The sequence below is a fragment of the Pelophylax lessonae genome (genome assembly GCF_965119305.1).
Source record: "Pelophylax lessonae genome assembly, chromosome: 4".
NCBI lineage: Eukaryota > Metazoa > Chordata > Amphibia > Anura > Ranidae > Pelophylax > Pelophylax lessonae.
In genome coordinates, this window is record NC_138771.1 from 569751958 (window position 1) to 569775763 (window position 23806).

The window sequence follows — 23806 nt, forward strand, 5'->3', positions numbered from 1 at the left end:
ACTGGATTTGGTTTAAAACATATTGTACATCATCGGAGCGTTTAGAACCTCAACAGGCAGTTGTTGCAAGAGTTATCAGGCTGCATACACCAGGGTAGTGCCATGTAACATACCTCCCAACTTTTTGAGATGGGAATAAGGGACACCTATTAGCAAAAGTATGTAGGAATAGGACAAACCCCTGCCACACCCCCTTTAAAGGAGAATTATGAAAAAATGATTACTTAAACCCACAAGTGCTTTTTTTTACCACTATTATTCAGTTATATTGATTTTTAAAATTTACAAATGTAGGAATTTAGAAATTGAAAAGTTTCCCACTGGGAAACACTTTATGAAAAATACAAAAATAATTTTATATACTACTATAGAGATCAGACCAAAATGAGGGACAAATGAGGAGGAAAGAGGGACAGAGGGACTTTGTTCCAAACCAGGGACAGTCCCTCGAAATCAGGGACAGTTGGGAAGTATGCATGTAAGACTAGAGACAGGTAAGAGGAAAAAAAGTTTCAGAAGACTTGTGAAAGTTGTGCCCAAAAATACAAGCAAAAAGCAAAGGACTAGTCACCAATCATTATCTTTAGGCTCTTTTCAGCTTATCTTTTTCCTAATATTAACCTACCATGTCTCCTCTACACTGTGTCTCTGTGTGGTGGTGGCCATCTTGGTACAGGCAGGGCTTAACATCTTCATATAAGAGCTTTCACCCAAATGACTGGTGGGAAAATATTCAAAAAGTAGCAGAAAACATAGAGGAATACAGGTTCACATAATGCATACCTCCCAACCGTCCCAGATTCCGCGGGACTGTCCTGAGATTTCAACTAAATCCTGGTGTCCCCTGGCATGTCGACAGCATTGGTTGGAATATCCAGTGTTTCCACTCTGCAACACATGTTCCACCCACTGTCATTGGTCACTGCCATTAGCTCCAGTGGTTGGTTGCTAGTGTAGCCAGGAGCGGACTTCCATTATCTGACACTGCAGACTTACTTTCTGCTCTCAGACTGTCTCTATACTCCCCCCAGTGTTGGTCTCAGGTTTCAGGCATCATGCTCCTGAGACTGGAAAAAAGGCATTGTGGGAACTGTAGTCTTCTACAAGGATATTGCTGCACTGCTGAACTGTTTAAGAACTGTACTTCCCAGCAAGCCGTGGGGCTCCAGGAGAGAATTGTGGGAGAGACTATAAAGGGATCTGCTGAACAGGCCGAGGCTCTCTTGCCTCCCAAGATTGATCATGTGCATATCAGTCTGCTGCAAAAACCTACTGCACACCACCCAGCTGCCTGCAGATTCAGCCAAGGCAGGACGGATGACCATCACCGTATCGCAGACATCCCTGCAGTATCGCTGATCGAGTGGGGTCAGTGGGACTCACTGATACAGCAGAGTGCAGTCATCTCAGTGTCTTATGGTGGAGGATTGCCGTCGCCAGTTCTTCCAGGACTCTCATTGTTGGCCATCAGGAGTTGGCGAGAGGGCACCTGCCCAGAATTCAGACAACAGTCATTACAGTCCTTTGATATACTGAAGACAGATACTTTACAGTTGGATCAGGTACAGGATCTTTTACAATCAGAATCAGCTATTCTGCCTTACTTGTTACACATTCTGCCACATTGGGAATCAATTTCTTTCATGAGCTCCAACTGCCGGTGAAGATCTTAGCAAGGCCTTGCAAGTAGAACATTGTTATATTATTGCTCTTAAAGGGGACACATTACTGCTATCTAAATTACCTCATCTCTCATTAGGATACAGGTATTATAGGCCGGTCCGGGGTTACGCTTTAGCCAGAGTGCTTTTCTGTAATAATTTATAGCTTTCTGAGAGATTAGTTCCCATACTGCATGATACTGTGTATATCTGGTGTATTTGCCTGTAATTATAACTTGTTTTATCACTGTTGCTTAGTGTTAGTTCAACTGAGCTCTGGCTGTTTATCCAGGGTCTAGTTGACTAATACTCTTTTCAAGACCTTACATTGAGTAAAGCTAAGTGAAAGAGTTAAAACCTATTACATTGTGTCAGTGTGTCATTTAAAGGTACATACAACATGTTTGAACCTAGAGTTTCAGGAGGGCTGGATGGTTAACAGGGTCAAAGCGGCACAGAAGAACATACATTTACCAGCAACCCTCAAGGGGGCAGTGCTACACTATTACCACCCAGCGTCCTACCAACCAACCACATGTTTGCTCCACCCCAGCATGTATGTGTCTGTAACTTCCTGCTCCAGACCAACTGCCAGAGCCCTGCCTACCAGTTTTTACCTGTAGATGCAGGCTGCACTGAGAATGGAACTCTAGAGACCCCGATTTTATGTTGGGGGGCAGCTCTGGGGAGGGACCCTTATGTAAGTAGTGGGTCTCTGAGAACTGTGATGTAAGGGGGAGTGGCTCTAGGAACCCTGATGTAAGGGGGTGGCTTTGGGAGCTCTGATGTAATGAGGGGGGATACTCCTGGGACCCTGTTATAAGGGGAGTGGTTACTATGGGGCCCCTGATGTAAAGAGGGGTGACTATGGGCACCCTGACCTAAAGGGGGAACCCTGATGTAAAAGTGGTGGCTCTGGGGAGCCTGATGTAAGGGGGAGGAACCTTGGTGTAAAGAGGGGAGGACTCTGGGGACCTTGATATAAGGGGCAGGATGGGGACCGTGATCAAAGAAGGTAGCGGGGACTGTGGGGAATCTGATGTAATTGGGTCGGATGCACTCTTCGACGGAAGGCTGCGGGAAGAATCATCGCGATCTACGACACTAACATGCGCAGTTTGTCGGATGCACTATCTGACGGTAGATAGAGAGCGGAGGAGGGGAGAGAATCTATTGTCAGATTCTGCCTCGCTCTCTGCACATCTATCGGGACAGATTGGATTACAGTGCAGTGTATTCTTATGTGAGAAATGGTGGGAATATTGTCTGATAGAGAACACAAACACAGCTCTTATCGGGACACATTAAAGGGGACCTCTGACCAAAGGGAGCACTCCGATCGGGACACTGATGTAAGCACTCCGATGGAGACACTGATGTTAGGAGGCACTCTGATGGGGACACTGATGTAAGGGAGCACTCCAATGGGGACACTGATGTAAGCAGGCACTCCGATGGGGACACTGATGTAAGGGAGCACTCCGATGGGGACACTGATGTAAGGGAGCACTCCGATGGGGACACTGATGTTAGGAGGCACTCCGATGGGGACACTGATATAAGGAGGCACTCCGATGGGGACACTGATGTAAGCAGGCACTCCGATGGGGACACTGATGTAAGGGAGCACTCCGACGGGGACACTAAAGTAAGGGAGCACTCCGATGGGGACACTGATGTACGGAGGCACTCTGATGGGGACACTGATGTAAGGAGGCACTCCGATGGGGACACTGATGTAAGGGAGCACTCCGATGGGGACACTGATGTAAGGGAGCACTCCGATGGGGACACTGATGTATGGAGGCACTCCGATGGGGACACTGATGTAAGGAGGCACTCTGATGTAGACACTGATGTAAGGAGGCACTCCGATGGGGACACTGATGTAAGGGAGCACTCCGATGGGGACACTGATGTACGGAGGCACTCCGATGGGGACACTGATGTAAGGAGGCACTCCGATGGGGACACTGATGTAAGAAGGCACTCCGATGGGGACACTGATGTAAGGAGGCCCTCTGATGGGGACACTGATGTAAGGGAGCACTCCGATGGGGACACTGATGTACGGAGGCACTCCGATGGGGACACTGATGTAAGGAGGCACTCTGGTGGGGACACTGATGTAAGGAGGCACTCCGATGGGGACACTGTTGTAAGGGAGCACTCCGATGGGGACACTGATGTACGGAGGCACTCCGATGGGGACACTGATGTAAGGAGGCACTCCGATGGGGACACTGATGTACGGAGGCACTCCAATGGGGACACCGATGTAAGGAGGCACTCCGATGGGGACAGTGATGTAAGGAGGCACTCCAATGGGGACACTGATGTAAGGGAGCACTCCGATGGGGACACTGATGTACGGAGGCACTCCGATGGGGACACTGATGTAAGGAGGCACTCCGATGGGGACACTGATGTAAGGAGGCACTCCGATGGGGACATTTGAGAGTTATCTGTAAGTTTATGCACAATTTGCAAGACCTGCTTCCAAAAAGGGCGAATCCTGGGACATTCCCAGAAGATGTGGATAAGTGTGCCATTTTGGGTACCACAATGCCAACAAAGAGGGTTGGTTCCTGGAAAAATGGACGCTAGGATTGTCGGAGTAGGATACTAACGTGTCAAGATTTTATAAGAGGTCTCTTGATATTTACTGCAAAGGGAAGATTTATGTGCAAAGAAGAATATCCAATTCTTTTAATCTTCTGAGAATGTGGTATTCAGGTCTCTTTCCCATTTGAGCAGATATGTTGATTATTGGCGAGTAAAATGGTATAGGAAACGGATAGGGATTTACAAACCAGTCCTTCTCCCACACAAATGACGTTGGTTGTCTTCGAAATTTGGAATGATCTGGAAGAGATCTGAGGAAGTATGATAATTGTAACAATTTCCACTGCCTCAGAGCGGAAGGATTGAATGAGCTTTAAAGCTCTGAAGGCCTGACCCAGCCAGATTCTCTAAGAAAAGAATAAGCCCTGACAACATTCCCATCAGCCTGAAGCTGAAAGGCTCTGTCAGAGGGTCCTGGAGCAAAGTATGAGTGGACAATGATGGGTGTTAGCAGGGAGGGGAAGCTGGCAGTCTCTGCTACCCTAAAAGATCTAGATAATTCAGTCAGGGTGGCTTCAGTTAGGAAGTGGGGGCGACCAACTCAGAGTATGGGATTCCCGCCCAGGGAAGGCCGGCCAAGGGGGCTACTACTGATTACTGTTCCAACGAAACCCATAGCTTATGAGAGGCATGTCTGCACCAGTCAATCACTCTGGTCATATGTGCCGCTGTGCAGTTTAATGCAGGGTCAGGAAGACTGACGCCACCTCCAAGTCTGGGTCGTTGCAAAAGTGATTGCTTAAGATGAGAAGGTTTCCCTTGCTAGACATACCTGATAATAGCTGTGTGAAGTTTGCAAAAGAACTCTCGAGGGAGTTGAACTGGTAATGCTTGTTGCAGGTAAAGAAGACGGGGCATCACATTCATTTTTAAAATGTTACATCTTCCAAACCAAGAAACTGCCAGAGTTTTCCATTTCTCTAGGTCAGATGAAAGGGTAGCCAGTAATAGTTGAAAATTATATTGAAAAATAAGGTTAATATTAGATGGTATTCTAGTCCCTAAATACTGAATATTATGAGGGGCCCATCGAATCGGGAAATGCGCACTAAGTTGGGTAGGAAAATTAACATTTAGTGCCTCCGATTTTTGTAAGTTGACTTTAAAGTCTGCTAAGTTCCCATATGCCTGGATTTCAGACATAAAGACTGGTAGGGAGATAAGAGGATTCGATAGGTAGAACAACAGATCATCTGCATAAGCTGCCACTTTATGATGATATATGCTGGTTTCCAATCCGGTGATATCTGGGTTATTCCGGATATGTTGCAGTAAAGGCTCTAATGAAAGAACAAAAAGGAGCGGGGAGAGGGGGCATCCTTGCCTTGTGCCATTTCTATCTTGAAGGATTTGGAGGAAACTCCATTTATTTTAACTGTTGCTGAGGGGGTTAAGTACATGGCTGAAATCCAACATAGGACAGGGCCAGGCATTCATATGTGTCTTAATGTAGCATGCAGGAAAGACCAATTCACTCTATCGAATGCTTTTTCAGCGTCGGTTGACAATAGGATAAGTGGTAGGTTAAGATGCTTGGCTCTAGCGATGACATTGATAGTTCTAATTGTGTTATCCCGTGCTTCTCCCTTACTAATAAAGCCTACTTGTTCCAAAGGCACAATGCGCTGTAAAAAGTCTCTCAGCCAAGATCTTTGTGAACAATTTTAGATTTTAGATTGCAAATAAGAAGGGATGTAGGTCTATAGCTGGAACAGAGAAGGGGATCCTTACCTGGTTTTGGGATGCCTGTGATATTTTCACCTAGAAGGTCAAGAGGCATGGTATGGCCCTCTAGAAGAGTGTTAAAAGCAGTGGTAAATGAGACGCTTATTGGTTGTGAAAGGCCTTATAATAAGGGATTGTGAAGCTGTCAGGTCCAGGTGCCTTACTTGCTGGGGAACCAGCTATAGCGCTCGCCAACTCCTAGACAGTGATTGGATCCGAGAGCATCTCAATCTCCTCCTCTGTAAGTAAAGGCAACTGAGCAGCTTCAATGTAGTCATCGATCCTCCTAGCCCTGTCTAAGGTAGCATCCAACGTGGAGGGAGAATGTAGATTGTAGAGTGAAGCGTAAAAGTCCCTAAAGGTCTCAGCCATCTTTAATGTGTTTTGATGCCTGCGAGAGTGGAAAGAGCCAAAATATATATGATCAATTGTGTCAGATTCATATCGCGTTCGCCAATGATCTACTACACTTATCCCCAAATTCGTAGAATGATCTACGTATCCTCAATAGCTTACTTTTGGCCTGAAACAAAGAGTGGTCTTTAATCTGCTCCCGAAACCGTTTAAGCTCAGCTTCTGTAAGTTGGTCAGGGAAGGACTTATGATGTGACTCAAGTTCATGTAATTTGGTTAGTAGATTTGATAACATTTTCCCTTTTTCCTTTTTAACCCATTGGAAAACGTCTGCCTTAATCTCTGGGTCCTGTAGAAGAAGACAGGAGGGAAATGGGAAGAAGATGTATAGAGCTATAGAAGAAAAACGTTGGTTAAAGAGAACAGATAAAGGAGTGAGGGAGGGTGGTAAGAGGAAAGAACTTATGACCATTAACTCCAAATGGAGATTAACTGCCGTTGGGAAGAGGTAAGGCACTTCCGGGAGAGGAGCTCCCAGTCATTGGCAACACCATACGAGCCCAACAGGGAAGGCCAACTGATAACCGGTGTACGGTCCTCTCATTGTAGCTCAGACAGGAAGTCTCTTTTCTCTGGAGGTGACAACAATCATATAGTCCACTAACTAGCTAACCATGGACTTCCAAACTTACTTAACTGCAACATTATAACTGGAAAAAGAAGTTATCCGTAAGGGATCTCTAACAAGGGGAAATGTCCTGACGCCAGGTACGGACCACAGCCACTTAAATGCATCCAGTTCTTGGGACAAATCACAGGGTAACGGGCCCCAAAAAGGTCCAGGAACAACAGTACCTCAAGGTTCCCAGAGTCCATTATGGGAGCAGTCAACAAACAGTAGACTCCTCCTGACAAGAGACCTAGCGCCAGAGCACAACCCTATTCAAAACATTAAGTTTCAATATTTGATATATGCATAAATGCAACATCCGAAATAGTCATAGCACATCTATACAAAAAAAAAAAAACGGGGGACAAAAAGAGAGAAAAGCCTCCGAGAAAAAATATACGAAAAGCTCCATTACAGGCTGATATTATCTATTGACCAGGCCAATAGGGTGAACATGCAGATTAGTGCTGTTTTTTGTTTTTTTTTTGGTCGGGGAGTGGGAGATTTTTGCTGAACGTGTAAAGTGGGGGAGCGTATTACTTGTGGGGGGTGGGGGAGGCATTTTGCACTCTTCTGCCCCTACATTGTGTGTTACACAACTCCTGCACTCTTTACATATTGTACTCCAGACCCCTAATGTACATTACATACTGTATTTCTGAACCTGTTCTCTATGTGTTATGTACTCCTTTACCAGACACTGATGCACTTCTACATGTGCATTAATGTGCTTTGTGTTAAGGCAGCCCAATAATTTTGAATAAGCTGCCAACATACCAGCATGAACAAAAAAAGACGCGATTGTGAAACACGTGTATGGTCTTGTATTGCATGCTGCAGTAATGTGCACATTAATGCAATGCAGAGGTATGATGTTAGCCTGAAGGCAAGCCTTTAATGACCTCTGTAGCTGCAGGCATTGTGGATCAATTAATTCCCAAAGTTTAAAAGTGAAGCAGTGAAATGGTCCAAGGGAGGTCTCAGCTCTTTGCTTTATCTTCCTTCATGTTTTCATGATGCAGTTAACATGCATTGGGTCAAGTCAGCCCATTCACATTAAATGCGGAGCCAAAATCTCATCCAGCCTTTTTTGCTGGAATGTGACACACATTAATGTTTTGCAGTGCAGGTGTGTTGTCTAAAGCCTAGTACTCGCGGACTCAATGTTGGGCAGCATTGGCCGGTTCAATAGAAACCAGCCGACATTCGGCCAGCTCTTGTCGATGGGGCATGAACGAAAAAAGTCTGCCAATGGCTGGGAGCGCTAATCGGAGTGTTATTGGGGCCCCGTGCCCCTTGTCAGAACACAATAGCACAGCAGTGGAGATCGCTGTACTAACATTGCAAGATTAGTACAGCGGCTTCTCTGGATCTGTCGATCTGTCAGTTTTTTCCATTCAACCCTTGTGGGGGGAGGCCTTAATGTGTAACTTTCCCTTTTGGGTGGAACTCCGCTTTGCTGTAACTGCCTATAAAGTGTTAGCTGGAGTTCAGCTTAAACAGTTTTTTTCCTTTATGGATAAAGGTTTTACATAAATGAATAAAATTTGACCATTGTAAGCACCCCTGTCAGTTGTAAATGTAAATCTCAACCCTATAACTGCTACTTTGTCTGGACAGCTTGGTCTGTTAAAGGAAGTGGACAAATAACAGGCCTAATGTCTGAATCACCAGATAAAAATAAAGGAAATAGTCCTGGAAACAGAAAACTAACGCAGTCACCACATCTAAGAAGTGGTAAGCACATACCTCCCAACTGTCCCTGATTTGCTGTGACCATTTCGGAATTTCAAGCAAATCTTGGTGTCCCGCGAATGTGGTGAAGCCCATTACTGGAGCAAGTTTTAGTACTGGACTCCCCTAATTCCCCTGTCTGGTGAGCGGCGAGCTGCTGGGCCATGAAGCAGCTGTCAGGCTGAGGCTCTCAGTGCACAGCAGCACAGTCCCCCACCCACTCACCCCTGCCTGCTAAACAGGATGTACAAGGAGGGAGGAGGAGGTGGGCTAGGTCAGCTTTACTTCCTCCCTATATCCCCCTGGTGGCTCTGAGGAAGAGGAAATCCTGGAAACGCGTAAGCCTATGGGGTCTTCAGTTTCTGTTGTATACGCTGATGCTATTTGGATGCTGGGATTTGGAAGCTGGGATTTGTGATGCACTTTTTTCAATTGCAATTTTTGTGAGTTTAATACTTACCATGTTTTTAGTACAATAAATTATTTGTCTCAGGATAATGCATTAGTGCTCTGTGTGTTTTTGTATGGTTACAGTGTTATAGACTTCCCCAAGTCTTTGAGGGCAGCAAGACCGTGGCTATCAGCTTTCAAGTCCATTGGAGGCATTAATATACCCATCTGGAAGAGGCCATTTTCCTGGGTACAGGAGGCATTGTGTTCGTGTTTGGGACTGTGTCTATGTCCCCCTGTGCCTTCCCACAACCACCAGCATGCAACCAATCTGTGCTGGGAAGGGGTTGTGTGGGTGGGAGATTTTACAACAGCCAGTGATCCTGATGTCTGCCTGAGTCTGGGGTGAGTGAGCTCTCCCTTCTCTCTATCCTTCCATGTCCCATAGTGTTCCTTCGTCCATGTGCCTTTGCGTTCCTGCCTTCCATGTCCCATAGCTTCCCTGCCTTCATGTGCCATATTGATTCTTCCTGCCTTCCAGGTTTCATAGTGACCCTTCCTGCCTTCCAAGTGTCATAGCTATCCTTCCAGCCTTCCATATGCCGTAGTGATCCTTCCTGCCTTCCATGTGTCATAGTATTCCTTCCATCCTGCTTTCCCTATGCCATTGTGATCCTTCTCTACTGCCTTCCGTGTGCCATGGTGATTCTTCCTGCCTTCCAGGTGTCATAGTAATCCTTATTTCCTGCCTTCCATGTGCCATAGTGATCCTTCCTTCCTGCCTTCCATATGTCATAGCGATCCTTCCTGCCTTCCATGTGTCCAGGTGATCCTTCCTGTCTTCCATGTACCATAGTAATCCTTTCTCCCTTCCATGTATCATAGTGATCCTTCCTTCCTTTCTTCCATGTACTATAGTGACCCCTCCTTCCTTTCTTCCAGGTACCATAGTGATCCTTCCCTCTCTCTCTCTCTCCCTATGGGTTGACTCAAACTGGAACACAGTGCAGGAAAGGGGCATTCCATTTGCATTTCCTGCACTGCATACAACCATGCTGTCCTTGTGAGATGCATGTGGGTGCCATTAATTGTTAATGGCAGCATGTTTGTGGCCACCAAACCACATGGTACTACAGTGTTATGCGGTTTGGTGTGGTATGATTTGAAAGAGTAATGCTTTGCAGAGTGTCCACATTAATATAAATGGGTTGTGGTCAGATGGCAGTAGTGCCCACCAATTCATCATTCCCACTGCTGCCTCTGCAGCTAAAGGGGGAGCATTTGGCAAAGTGGTAAAACCTTGGGGTTGAACCATGGTTTTACCACACCTACAACCACTTGTGTAAATGGCTAATTAATAAGTGCTTCACCTAGGTGCTTCTCTAAAGTGCTCCTATGCATGAAGTGACAAAGATATATAAATATAAATCTCTATAAAAATATAAATAGTGAATCGCAGTCAAATCAATCAATATTCCAATAAAAGCTTCCACTATATCAAAAATTCTGTGCACAGTGAAAGGGGGGCATACAAGTAGTGGGGGGGGGATCAGAAGCAGGCAGAACAGGGAGGGGGATCAGTTCCGGAGAAGCAATTACAGGAATGATGTGTCTGTCACGGCAGCAGCTCAAAGCTAGCAGGAGGGGGAGAAACTGGCTTTTAGCTGCTGCAGAGAGTCGCACAGGGCTTCCTTCTGTAATTGCCCCTCCGAATGACCGCACCAAATCCCCATGCTGTTGGGGCCCCCCTGTGTGCCCAGGCCCCCTACAGGAGGACTGGGGGTCCCCCCCCCTATTAGTGGCCCTGCTTGTCTCCACACTCCTCTCACCCTTGCTCTCCCTTCTCTCTCAGCCCATTTTTTTCTCTGGCTCCAAGCTGTCCCTCCTCCTATTTTCTCAGGGCATGCTGGGGCTGTAGTTTTTCTTTTTTGATTAAAATTGAGCCATAGACTTCCGGGACTACATGTCCCATTGTGCACTTGTCCTGGCTCTTTATTGGTCCCCGGCTTCAGCCAATGGGGAGGCAGGAGGAATCAGAGTGGGCGGCGATCCGTGCAGGCAGTGGCAGTGGCTCTTGGGTGCCCACAGAGAGGGCTCTGCATGTCAGCTATGGAAAGCATGCCGTAGGTTCGCTATCACTGCTCTATAAACTCTCTGTCTAATTTCAGTGTATACAAAACCAGGTGTATTGGAAGCATTTTTCTAAATGATTGTGTTGAGGTTTATATGTTTCCCTGACACTCCAGCTTGTGGCACAGCAATCAAAGAATATTTTATAGGTACAAGGAAGCCCAGGTTTTGTTTAACCACTGCCCTTAAGCCCCTCCCACTACCAAGTTTGGTTACACCCAATTTCTCCCTAACTTGTCCTTCATTCTCAAGTTCAAAAGTTGAGAGTAATGGGTAAGCTGCAATGTAATACATTTTTGTCTTGGCTTTAATACTGCTTTAAACAGGACTTTCCTTCCTCACTGCCCGTGGCTGAACAGAGCAGGGGTGATAAAGGGAAGGTTGTACTGTTGGGGAAGGGGGCATTCGAGAAGAACATTGATCTGCCCTGCATGGACTAAGTACTAGTTTGCTTTGAAGGGTAACTCCACTTTCGTGGGGAAAAAAAATCAGCAAATAAAGAAAATAATTGTAATTGAATATTAGAAATGACCTTTCCTTTTCAATCTGCAGCTGTTGTAATTTTCTGAAAGTGCAATGCAATATGGCTACCTGGAGCTGTTCTGTACACAGAATGTATACTGACCACACCCCAGAAACATTTTCTGCTTGTGTGATTGGCTCACTGATTTTCCCAGAAGTCTGCACTAAGATACAAGTCAGATTTCTGGCATCCCCTGCAACAAAAATGTCATTTTTGGTGAGATACTCCCAAAAGGAACACATCTAAAGGGATGCAGGCCCAGCAGCTTTTCTCATTAGAGCCCTGCAACTACCACCAGCTGATAGATAATTTAAAGCTTGTAGGAGGAGTTTCTATTCTACTCTGATTGTCCTATGAGGCTGCAGGACCCCTGACCCTCTGTCTGGACAGTGCTGATTGGCCCTGTGCTGATCACATGCACCCTCCCAAGAAAAAATAAAAAACTCTCTAGCAACACACACCAAACTGAGCATGTGCAGAGTGCCCCCAAGGCTTTGTACTATCAAGATATGGATTGGGGAGAATGGGAGAATCAGAGAAGACAGGATGAAACAGTCTTTTTACACAATGCTAAGGATTAACCTCTTAGGTCCCACAGTGAGTATAACAAGCATGCTTTACTGCAAATATAGACTAATTTTACTGTTGTGGGTTTAGTAACACTTTATGTGTCTATCTCATGTCTAATAAATAATTTGCACATATTGTATGCAGACAACCATTAAGTTGGTATTTTATGGGGGGTGCCATTCATTAGCAACTACAGAACACACTATGGGGAACCTGATTGTGAGACTTAGACATTGTTAGCTTCGTCACAGATCAGCTGCAGAGACAATCTGTCACCTATGGTTCCACAAGCTTTCAGTTTGTTCTTGCCTTGGAAAAAGAAAAAAGAGATTCAGACTGCACAGGCCAGACTAGGAGTGGGAAGATTATCTATGAAATCATAGAATTTTATTGCAAAACAGACATTAAAAAAGCTCATACAAAATGTGTGAATCTTGATAGTCAAAAACAATTGTAAACAATTGCATGGAATTCACTTTATGTATTCATACACAGAGATGTTAATATATTTTGCAAGTTTTTTTGCTGATGAAAGAGGCCGACGCGTTTCGCCAGCATCAGCTTCTTCAGGGCTCATAAAAACAATACAGCAATTATCTAAGAAAAAAACAATAACATTTACATAATATCTATATGCATGATCACTTGTCGGCACATGAAGACCTCTTTATTCAGCATTAAAACTTGCAAAGCATATTAACATCTCGGTGTTTGAACACATAAAGTGAATTCTATAAGCACTGCTTTACAATTGTTTTTAATTATCAAGATACACACATTTTGTATGAGCTTTTTTTAATGTTTGTTATACAATAAAATTCTATGATTTTATAGAAAAACTTCTCACTCCTTCTCTGGCCTGTATAGTCTGAATGTATTTTTTATTTTTCCAAATTTATACAATATGGATGATGGGAATGGGGGGTCACAATAATGTATATATTGTCCTTACCTTGCTGCTGTGGTGTTGCTGGTACCTGTGCTTCTGCAATCATCTGCTCTGTTCTTGCTTTGGTGCTGCACACTATTGGTCACTATGGTCATTGCCTGCCACACCTACTGAATAGTATACCTTTCTGCATTGCCACCTCCTGCCCAGCTTGCCAATCTTCCTCATTATTGCAGTCATGCTCAGATCAGCTATCATTGTCTAAGCCAGACCAATTTCATTGCGGGCTGCATGAGCATTATGGTTGCCCTCAAAGGGCCAGTTTTATCTGTAAGAATAAATGTCCAGAGTACCCCAACCCCTTACATTAGATGTCAAGATCCCCCCCCCCACACCATCAGAAGTCAAGAGTCATGCGCTGCTGCCGGGAAGATGCTGCTTAGCGGAGCTGGGATTTAGAAAGTGCAGGGTCTGGAGGAGGACCTGAGGGGGGCTGGAGCCAGAATCTACTGAATGCTAGATAACAGGTGCTGTGGCTATGCAGGGAGGAGCAGGATTTGTAGGAGCTCTGTCCTCCTCTGTGCTGCTGAAGGCTGAGACAGGGGGGCAAAGACAAACCCCTACATGGCTGCACGGAGAAGTGCAGGATCTATCAGAGGAGTTCTGTCCTCCTCTCTGCTGCCAACTGCTAAGGCAAGGTGGGGTGAAGACAAAGGGGGTTCCGCAGCTGCAGGAGATGTCTGAGGGCCACATGAAATGGTGGCCTGTAGACCTTGCGTTTGACACATGATATTAACAATAGATTATACCTAGCCCTAGGACCGTCTTCATAGAGTTCCTACTTCCAGACTGTGTTCTTAGTTCCTGACCTCCTTTAACTTTACTTTCTCCTGCAAGCCTTGTAACTCCTGTGTGTCAGGTTCCTTACATTCTGTGACTCCTATGCACCTACCTCCTATCTGTTTCTTTGTTAGACTCATTTCCCATGTACCACCCTCAGCTCTCTGGACAGGTGAGTGTCTGCTCTCTGTTGTTGTCCACCTTGGCTTTGCCAGTACTCCAGCTCTGCTTCAGTATCTGCTTGCATGGCTTTGTTTCTTCACAGTGATCAGGCTGAACCTGGGGGTCAAAACCTGGCACCAGCATGCAACAATAGTCACAATCATACCTGATCTGCCAAAGTACAAAGCTCCTCATCCATGATGGGTACTACCTCTGCATTCTTTCCTTTTATACTCTGTCTGTGAAAACCTGGAGCTGCTAGCCCCTCAGATGTTGGCTTTGTCCTCGTATGCTTAGGTAGTTTCTAATCATCTTTTCAATACTCCAAGCTTTTTCACTGATCATATCCCCAGCCTGGTGGATCTTGATGCTTTTTTCTGATGACATTTGGAACCGCCTTATGGAAAGTATAGGCATTAGAGCCATTTTGTTTCCTTGCCTCATAGTTATAGATAAGGGGAACCCTGGAAGTGAAAGTAATTGGTAGCTCCACTCATAGCTACATGGTCAGATCGATTTTTGGTGCAGACCAGATAAACTCCATGTTTAGTATAACTGTGCCCATTCTGGCCCTGTATGTTACCGGGCTCCACATGACATACTTTTTGTCACCCCACTTTGTACACTGTGCTGTTATGTATTCTGGACAACCCTACCCCATGTAATGTGCTATAAGTGACTTACTCCAGACCATTTCATTTTGTACAATCGGCTGTGGCCTAATGAGCACTGTGGAGCCACAGGGAGCGATCGCGGGTGCCCAGCGGTAATCGCGGCCGCAGGCCCCACGCCTCAGCTTCCCCGCTGGCCCCCAGGATTGCTCCCGCGAACCGCCATACAGGTACGGCAATTCGCGGAAACTTGCCGCCTTATATAGGCGGCGGCTGGTTGGCAAGTGGTTAAAGGAATGACCTTTGATCTACAGATGAAGTCAATTTTAATCAACCTGTTTAGTAAACAAAATTGTGTTTTTTTTTTTTCTTTTAACTAGTTCTGGACAGGAAGGATTTGCCCCTTTAATGACAAGACCATTTTTTGCGATTCGGCACTGCATTATTTTAACTGACAATTGCGCAGTCGTGCGATGCTGTACTGGAATAAAATTGATGTCCTTTTTTCCCCACAAATAGAGGTTTTTTTTGGTGGTATTTGATCACCTGTGCGATTTTTATTAAAACTAGGAAAAGATGTATGTAATTTTTATTTATTTTTTTTTAAAATCTGCAATTTTTAGCGGGACTACAACATTGTGGCGGACAGATCGGAGCCCTAACTGGCCTTTTTTACACTTTTGGGGGGACCAGTGACATCTAAAGTGCTAAAAATATGCACTGTTACTGTAATAATAACATTGGCAGGGAAGGGGTTAACCTAGTTGGTGATCAAGGGATTAAATGTAAGCCTAGGGGCGTGTTTACTAACTGTGGGGGGTTGGGCTTTTGAAATGACCATAGAGACCTGTGATCCTATATAGAAGGATCACAGGGGCTCTATGATCATTTCAGAGAAAAGAACGGTCAGCTGTGTTTACAACAGCTGCCCGTACTTCTCCCTCAGCAGATCCCCGCTGCCGAGTGGGGGTGGGAGCGTGCCGCCAGGGACTGCGCTGACCCCCCCCCGCACCAGGCGTTAGACCGACGTACACCTACGATGGTTCGCGCAGAAGGGGCTGCCTTCCGCAGTATAACTGCGGCGGGCGGTCTGTAACTGGTTAATTAAATATTTCTTTGTTTAACCCCCCTTAACCCTTAATTTGCTCTAATCTACCCTTAATAACTCCTTATTCTTCCTTCTCTATTTAATTATTTCCTTCTGATTTATTTTATTTTTTGCTCACTTCTATTTTATAAACAAAACTATTAATAATTAATACTTTTTTGTATTTGTTTGCTTTGTTCGTTAATATTTACACGTTTTATATTGAAAAAAATGCAAAATATAAAAAAATTGGATTTTTGACTTACCGTAAAATCCATTTCTCTGACAGCTCCTGATCTTCTTAACCATTGGGTTATACTGCCCCCTACAGGAGTAGGAGATTAGGCAGAAAAAAAGTTTGACTATGCCTATGGACAGTGCCAGGGGGTATACTCCCTATCTTTGCTTTAGGAACTCAGTTTTGTTACAAGCAGTGTCAGAAGAAAATTTCAACTCCACAGAGGGGTGGATGCTGTATAAGGTCAATGAAGTCAGAGAAATTAATTTTACAGTAAGTAAAAAATCCGGTTTTCTCTTTCGTTCATTGACGGACACAGCTCCTGATCTTCTTAACCATTGGGATGTCCCAAAGCAGTGTTAAATATGAGGGATGGGAACAGTGAAAAAGAAAGTCCCAAGGCTAACTATAGCCAACCAGGTAAACAGGAGCTCAACCAAAACAACTGGAGCTCACCTGAAAATAACAATACACCCGCAAAGAGGACCAGGTCCTCTAAACAGCAGCCTGTAAAACCTTGCGGCCAAAGGAAGCATTCTCAGATGCCAACACATCCATTTTATAGAACTTTGCGAAAGTGTGCACCAACGACCAAGTGGCCGCCTTGCAAACCTGTGTCACTGACGCCTGATGATGGAAGTCCCAGGAGGTACAGAGCGCCCGAGTAGAGTGCGCCTTGACAGGGAAAGGAGGAACCTGACTCTTGATGGAATAGGCCTGAATCACCGTCTGTGAGATCCATCTGGAAATGGTCGCAGAGGAAGTATACAACCCTTTCCGAGGCCAATCCGTAAGCAGAAATAGTGAGTTTGATTTCCTAAAAAACTCCATAGCTGCCAGGTACGCCCTAATCGCCCAGGACCACATCCAAGGGAATTTCCTTCAGATGTTTTGGCCTGGGACACAGGGAAGGCAACACAATGTCTTCATTCAAATGAAAATCAGAGACAACCTTTGGAAGTGATCCCCGATGACGTCATACGCTTGATGACGGAACGCGTCGGATCCCGTGCTACGCCCTACGTCACTTCCGGCTTCTAGAACGCAGCCGGAATGCAAACCCGCTCCCGTGCCGTTCCACGATTCAGCTGTATATATCGCATTGAAATGTAAGCGACTACTTTGTTTATTAAAAAAATCACTTATACATACTACACCTTGAGTCTCCCTACTTCTTTTATTGCTCCTTGAGACCACCACATCCTTAAACGGGAAACACAGTGGAACCCTATTCAGCCCTTTCCAAGGCAGTGGAACAGATCCCTGGACACATTCCAGCGGGAAGATACAGTTCCTATAGAACCAGCTCAAGGAACACTGGGAACCATATTAAAGAGACCATTAACCCACGCTAGACCCCAAGGGGTCCTCTGGTAAGTGGGCTGAACACTCGGTGACGGATTCCCTTCCATCATCTTGCATGTGGACATACATTTCCACTGAGCACTAAGCACTTTAGAAACAATCACCCAGAACTGTTTGCTGCACTTTTGCACCAGCACCTTTAAAGTTATAAGGACTGCATATATATCATAATTTATTGTCATAAGCACAGTCACTTATGAGTTGAGAACCTTAGGGGCAACCTATTGGTTCACCAGATTGTGTTTTTAGGCATGTCTAACAAATAATTCTGTCTTACTCATCCTATATTATTTAATATAATTTACCCACCTGGAGTGATTGAATTGATTCACATATTTTATTAATAATTTGAGCACTGTCTCCCTATTACCACCACCTTTGGAAGGAACGACAGACAGGGACGAAGAACCAACTAATCTCTGTGAACCACCAAGTGGGGTGAATGACAGGATAACGCCGCCAATTACGACACCCTGCACACAGAGGTGATAGCCACCAAGAAGGCCACCTTGTAGGACAGTGTAAGCAGGGGAATCTGCTGAAGATTCTCAAAAGGAGGCTTCTGGAGGACTGAGAGCACTAAATTGAGGTCCCAAGGTGACAACGGAGACCGCACTGGATGGGCCAAGTGACTAACTCCCTGAAGAAAGGTACGCACCAGGGAGTATGTGGCCAAAGCCCGTTGAAAGAAGACCACTAAGGCCGACACCTGATCCTTGATAGTACTCAAGGACAATTTCTGCTCAATCCTCCATTGAAGGAAGGTCAAGATCTGAGCCACCGAGAAAAAATGAAGATGAACCCCAAGAGGCTCACACCACGCAATATACGACTTCCACGTACGATGGTAGATCTTCCTAGCAGTAGATTTACTAACTTTTAACATTGGAATCCCTGACTCAGACAAACCTCTATCCATCAGCACCTGGCATTCAACAGCCAAGCCGTCAAAGCCAGCGACTGTAAAGCAGGATGGAAGATTGGCCCTTGGGACAGCAGATCCTCTCTGAGAGGAAGCTTCCAAGGAATGTCAGCGACCAGCTGCACCAGATCAGCGTACCAAGCCCGTCGAGGCCAGTCTGGAGCCACTAAGAATGACTGGAATACCTACTGCTTCGATCCTGTGTAGAAGTCTTGGCAGAAGCTGGAGAGGAGGGAAGGCGTAAATCAGACGATACTGACCCCACGGGGCCATTAACGCATCTGAGGTGTCCACCAGAAGATCCAGTGACTGAGCAACAAATCTCTATACCTTTGCACCTTTCTGTTGAGCCGAGAAGCCAACAAAATCACCTCGGGGATGCCCACAACTGAGACACAACTGACCAAACACCTCTGGAGGAAGAGACCACTCCCCTTGGTCCAACGCCTGCCGACTGAGATAATCCCCCTGCCAGTTTTCCACTCCATGATTGTGCGGAGAAGGCTAAAACGAACCGTTCTACCCACTGTAGAATGCTGGCTACCTCCAGAGCCACCAGGACACTTCTTGTGCCCCGTTGGTGATTGATATAAGCCACGGCCGTGTAATTGTCCGATTGAATGGGCACTGGACATCTCTGAAGAAGATCCGTCCAATGGTCCAGACACAGTCTGATTGGTAGTCTGGACTCTTCCAGTGTCCAGAGCCCCTGAGCAGAATTTTTGCAGAGGACGCCTCCCCAGCTGGACAGGCTGGCATCTGTGGTGACTAATACAAGGGGATGAAGGATTTACCCAGCCAAAGCGCCGGAGAACGAAGCCACCATATCAGGGACTCCCTCTTTGCCCAGTTCACCCGGATCTGATTGTCTAGAGACTACAGAGTCTTGTCCCATTCGGCCAGAATCTCCCTTTGTTGGGACCTCGTATGGAACTGTGTAAAGGGAACCGCCTCGAAGGTAGACACCATCAGGCCCAACACCCGCATGCAAGTCCGGAGGGATGACCATCTGCTGGACAGCAGGAGATGAACTGCAGCCTGCAATATATGGAGTTTGTCCAGAGGAAGGAGCACTCTGGCTAAGGCCAAGTGCAGAGTCAAACCCAGATAGTCCAGCATTGTGGACAGAACCAGAGCAGAATTCTGAAAATTCTGAATCCAGCCGAACTCCCTCAGAGTTCGTATGATGGTGAGACAACAGAGGGTTGTAGTCAATGGAGAACATTCAGAACAAGGTCATGTTACCAGTGGGGTACCTCAGGGATCTGTACTGGGACCAATTTTGTTTAATATCTTCATAAGTGATATTACAAAAGGCCTCGATGGTAAGGTTTGTCTTTTTGCTGATGACACAAGATATGTAACAGGGTTGATGTTCCTGGAGGGAAACGCCAAATGGAAAAGGATTTAGGAAAACTAGAAGAATGGTCAGAACTCTGGCAACTGAAATTTAATGTGGATAAGTGCAAGATAATGCACCTGGGGCGTAAAAACCCAAGGGCAGAATATAGAATATTTGACACAGTCCTGACCTCAGTATCTGAGGAAAGGGATTTAGGAGTAATTATTTCAGAAGACTTAAAGGTGGGAAGACAATGTAATAGAGCAGCAAGAAATGCCAGCAGAATGCTTGGATGTATAGGGAGAGGTATAAGCAGTAGAAAGAGAGAAGTGCTTATGCCGCTGTACAGAACACTGGTGAGACCTCACTTAGAGTATTGTGCGCAGTACTGGAGGCCATATCTCCAGAAGGATATAGATACTCTAGAGAGAGTTCAGAGAAGAGCTACTAAACTAGTACATGGATTGCAGGAAAAAACTTACCCGGAAAGGTTAAAGGACCTTAACATGTATAGCTTGGAAGAAAGAAGAGACAGAGGGGATATGATAGAAACTTTTAAATACATAAAGGGAACCAACTCGGTAAAGGAGGAGAGCATATTTAAAAGAAGAAAAACTACCACAAGAGGACACAGTTTTAAATTAGAGGGGCAAAGGTTTAAAAGTAATATGAGGAAGTATTACTTTACTGAGAGAGTAGTGGATGCATGGAATAACCTTCCTGCAGAAGTGGTAGCTGCAAATACAGTGAAGGAGTTTAAGCATGCATGGGATAGGCATAAGGCTATCCTTCATATAAGATAGGGCCAGGGACTTAGGGATTCAGATATATTGGGCAGACTAGATGGGCCAAATGGTTCTTATCTACCGACACATTCTATGTTTCTATGAGTTCCAGGTATTCCACCAGAGTGCTCTCAGAAGGAGGTCATAATAATGCCAGCACCAGGGCTAACACTTTTGTGAAGACCAGAAGATAAGAGGCGAGACCAAAGGGTAAAACCACAAACTGATAATGCTCCTCTCCCACGGCAAAGCAGAGGAAGCGCTGCTGACCGGCACATATTGGAATGTGAAGGTAAGCATCTTTGATGTCAATAGAGGCAAGAAAATCCCCCTTATGCAGGGATGCCACCACTGTGCGAATGGACTCCATTCTGAACTTCTGCACCCGCACAAAGCAGTTCAGCGCCTTGAGGTCCAGGATTAGACGCACCTTGCCTTCTTTCCTGTAAACAGGTTAGAGTAAAAACCCTGAAAACGTTCCGAAGTTGGAACCGGGACAATCACTCCTTGAAGTAACAGGTCTTGTAGTGCCCCAAACAGACTCTGTAGGTGGTCTGGGGACAGGCGCAAGTTGGAAGTAAAGAACCTTGCCAGGGGAAAAGAGCAAAACTCGATCTTGTAGCCGGATCCGAAACGGGTGAGGGTGCACCTTCATGCTGAAGGAGCCTTGTCCGCGGGTCTGGAGAAGCCCGCTCTCGGCTTGCCAGAGCAGGTTTGTTTGGATCCTACAGAGGAGGCCCTGAAAGGCTCAAGCCCTTGTCAGTCGACCCTGAGGGACAAAAAAAACTTCTTATGAGCCGAGGAGGGCTTACGTCTACGACGAGGGTCCTTGCCCTTAGTAGACTGCGGAAGAAAGGTACTCTTCCCCCATGTGAGACCTTTAATGATGTCATCCAGGGTAGCTTCAAACAGGTGATCTCTCTCCCTTGAAAGGGGAGAGCAGTCAAGACCTTTTTAGAAGTCTGGCCCGCAGACCAGCATTTGAGCCAAAAGACAAGCCAAAGGACCCCTGCCGAAACAGAGAGCCGAGCCACTAGGGGAGCTGCATCCAAAGAGGCATCAAAGATAAGCTGCAGCCCCTAGACCAGCTAGTCCACCAGCTCAGCAAAGATAGGGGGGAGCTGTTCTCCTTCAGGTCACGGCGTAAAAGCTTAGCCCACTCGGTCAGAGTTTGCGACATTAGGACAATGGTGAATACCGGCCGATCCAGCCGGAGTGCACATATTGCGTCCCACAGCCTCCTCCTTCCTGTCAGCCAGATCCTCCTGGACCACCAACAAAGCATCAATGAATAGTTGGGACTTGGATGCCCCGCAGCCTCAGAGAGGGGATCAGGTGGGGAGATGTGCTCCAAAGACTCCATGAGTCACCAGGGGGACCCCACAGAAAGTGTAAAACACTGCAAAGGGACAACCCCCACCATGCTGGCAGCACCACCCGGTCGGCAGGCACAAAGCACCAAGCAAATCTCAGCAGAGAGGGAGAAACAGGCACCTGCAGCCACCTGGACTGCCACTAGGAATCTGCACTTCACACACAGCATTCAGTAAGTGAAAAGATCCAGGAGTCAGCACCAGGAGATGAGGAGGGGCTCCTACCGCCAAAATCGCCATCCACGGGGCTGACTATACAAACATGGCGGTCGTGCATTGAGCACACAGGCTACAAAAAAATGGCGCCCCCACATGGCACCATGAGGCTCCCAGGGACCCAGTAGGGATCCCTAGGCCTCAAGGACAGGCCCAGCCTCCCCCCCCCCCCGCACAGCCCATCATCCGGTCTCCCTGCCCCATCGCCAGCATAGCGCCCTGCCTCCACCCCAGGAGATGGACCAAGCCACCCACACAGCCCCAGCATAAGTGGAGGGAGGAGGTAGCATGGGGAGACAGATAAAGCGGGTGCCTGATGGGAAGGAGGGGAACCCAGAGGTCCGATCATCCTACAGGGGGGCCCACATCCACCCCAAAACCCTCCGGGGGGGAGGGGGCAGCTACTCACCATACCAGGAACCAGATGAGCACTGCTCCAGGCAGAACCTCCTCTCCATTGTAATGGGGGCTGTCGGCCAGGAGGAACACTGTGACTCGGGCCAAGACCTGGTTGTATGCGACCTCTCGAGGCATCTTACTTGCAGACCAGCCCCTGTCCTCTGGGGCTATGTCGCGGCTTACCTAGCACAGAGCTGAGGTCTGCGTGCGCTCCCCGGCCAGACTGGGGGTGACCACTGGATCTAGATTATCCAGCCTGTAGCCCAGTCCAGCAGTTGATTGTAGATCTCACAGGAAAAAAAACAGGAGAAACATTTCTATCTAAAAAGAAAAAATTGCAGAGATCCCAGCAAGGAACTTACTCCTGACTAGGCAGAAAAAACTGAGTATCTATAGCAGAGAGAGGGAGTATACCCCCTGGGACTGCCCATAGGCGTAGTCAGACTTTTTTCCTGCTTAGTGTCCTACTCCTGTGGGGGGGCAGTATAACAATGGTTATCAAGATCAAAGATCAAGAGCTGTGCCGGTCAATAAAGGAAAGAGAAAAATAAATTTATTTAATTTCTAATTAACTTTTTACTGCTTTGTACCATTGCTGACAGCTGAAGTGTAAACAAAATAGTTGCTGACAGGTATCGGTAATTGGTTTGAGCGAGTACTAAAAAAAAGTATCGAAACTCGTACTCGCTGTAAAGAAAATGGTATTGGTGCATCCCTAGTTCATACACCCTATTCCCACTGCAGGAGGCAAGAACTCTCCTTGCAGAAAATGAGGTACCACCTGCAAAGGTGATCAGTCAAGGGTTGGAGTCCTACCCATATTCATACTTCTATAAAGTAGATAACATAAAAATGAACAGGGTAACTCATCCACACCTTGTGAAAAAACAAGGCAGACAGTTGAATTTTCTGGCTTGCTCCTGTCAACAGCATAAAACAATACTGTCCGGATGGTAAAGTACAAGGTTTCTCCTGATTGGCTGAGGCAGATAGGTGGGCAGATGATGTCACAATCTCCACCTCATTCAATCAGGGGAAGCTTTGGATTCAACATAGAATACAAAGCTTTCTGTGAATGGTTGAGCAGTGCTCAGCCCCACTCTATTTTGTTCCGGGAGTAGGATGGGAAAAACTTGTTTCACTGCCAGAACACAGGGCTTTATACTATATGTAACTGAGGCTGCACACAATTTAT